We start from the raw sequence: 2,159 nt of genomic DNA on the forward strand, positions 1-2,159 counted from the left end.
ATAGCCCTGAGCTTTACTCAGTTATGTGCACGTAGGTGGCCTACTGTATTCTCAGAAACATGTGAGCTTTTCAGAACTTTTAAGCGCATCTCATTCCTCTTTCTTCCCCCCAGCTTTTTCATTGTACCATTGTTTTCCACTAATTGTTACTCAACCTTTTCAGGGAGCTGGTCAGTGAAACAATGCCCTGAAACACTTGTGACATTGCCCCATAGGGTAGGGCTTTTAACCCTGGGATACTTGAGTTAACACAGATGGTCAGCCTTGTAGGTGAGGCCTTCCAGCCAATGACTGCACAGGGCCTGTAGACACAGAATACTGAGAGTGAGGCTTTGACAGAACTCTAGCCCTAGTCTGCTTCTTCCTCCTTGCCTGATTGTTGATTTCCACTGTTCTTTCAGGTGCTGATTCTTACCTAAAGCTAGTGTGGAACTGGGGGAACAGATCAAGTTAAAAATGATACAGAATCAGCGTTCTTATTATGATATGGCTGATTTGTGCAGCTGTTCTTTACATTGCAGCAAGATTTTAGTTTGCTTATAGCATCTTGGAAAGAGTGATTTGACAGTTTTTGCAGCTTCTCATTGAAGGGTATTCATGCACCTTTACCATTCTTACAAATGTCACTTGTTAGCTGTAATATTCAAAGCTTTTGTTGTAGAAAATGTCCCTTTTCTTACTTTCTGAGCCTCTATCTTCTCCTATTTCTGTTACTACTTTTCAGAAAAACTTCTCTGGCTTTGTGACCTGCACATTTTCTGGAAGCCTTTCTGATATCCATGGTTCCTCAGCTGTTATTTCCCTGTCATCTCTGTCTGATGAAGGAACTGTCACGTGGTCTCTAAGAACTTCACATACTGCCTGAATTGCTTGTGACTGGTGTCTTCATCTTTATGTTTACCTCCCTTCTGTGCTCTGAAATCATGTGTATAAGGGTTTGAAGGACAATTCTACCTGGATATTCTACAGATTCTTACAAACCAACATGAAAGGATCTGTTTTACTCAAACCTCTAGTTCATTTTGTCCTTTTGTTTCTCATATACCTGCTCCTGGCACCTCTATCGATTATGATGCCATCCAGCAGCTCTTCAGTGAAGTATACACTATATTGTTGGGAGTTATGGTCACCCTGCTGTAAAATAGCTCTCAAAAGATGATTCCTCCCTCTAACTGAAACTCTGTTCCCTTTGGCTTAAATTTCCATTTTCTCTCTAGCCTCTGGTGACCACCATTCTTCTGTCTTTTGAGGTTTGACTTTTTTAGATTCCTTCTATAAGTGCCGTCTTATAAGAGGCATTTCTCTGTCAATTGAAAAAAATTTTAAAGCTTCTCATACAGCCAGAGTATGTAGCTGCACAGAGAGTAGTTATAAAAGATGTGATTTGCTCATTTTGTTGAATTATTTCAAATTGCCACCTTAAAATGCTGGGGATTTGGCTCAGTGGTTCCACCACCTGCTTCACAAGCCCAAGGTCCCCAGTTTGATTCCCGGCACCAAAAATAAAAATGAAAATATATAAATATATAATAGTAAAAAAATATATATATGGCTTTTGTTTGTTTGCAGTACTGAAGATTTAATGCAAGGCTTTCTCACCGAATTACCTTCTTAGACCTTTACATTTTTTTTTCCATGTTGGAACAGTCTTGAGTCTTAGTAAATGGCCCAGCTAAGCTGGAATTTGTGATTCGTTTGCCTTAGCCTCTCAGAATTCTGGGATTATAGGCATGCTCCATCCCACCCAGTTATCAGTATATACCTTTCTCAAATAAGAACAATTTCCTACTTTGTCTAGATACCATTATGACCTTAAGAAAAGTAACGGTTATTTCACTTACTTTTTTAAAAGTGCAATCTCATTGGTAATTCTTGAAGTGTTAAAATGAGAACAGCTTGTTCGGTACGATGGAGAATCCCTGGAGCCCTTGGAATGATGTCACTTAGATCTATCATTTAAATCTTCCTACTTGCTAATAAGTTGGGGAATAAAAATCACTTCCTTCAGAGGTAAGGGGAAAAAATGAGAACCAAGACTTGTCATGTAGAGGTACAAGATCCCAACAATGAATGTAACTGTACTTTATCCCTAAAATGTACCAATAAACTCAATTAAAGCTGAAAAAAAAAATCACTTCCTTGAAGGCAGCGCCTTGTGG

This window comes from Fukomys damarensis, unplaced genomic scaffold (assembly GCF_012274545.1).
Source record: "Fukomys damarensis isolate Sample0158 unplaced genomic scaffold, DMR_v1.0_HiC HiC_scaffold_27, whole genome shotgun sequence".
NCBI lineage: Eukaryota > Metazoa > Chordata > Mammalia > Rodentia > Bathyergidae > Fukomys > Fukomys damarensis.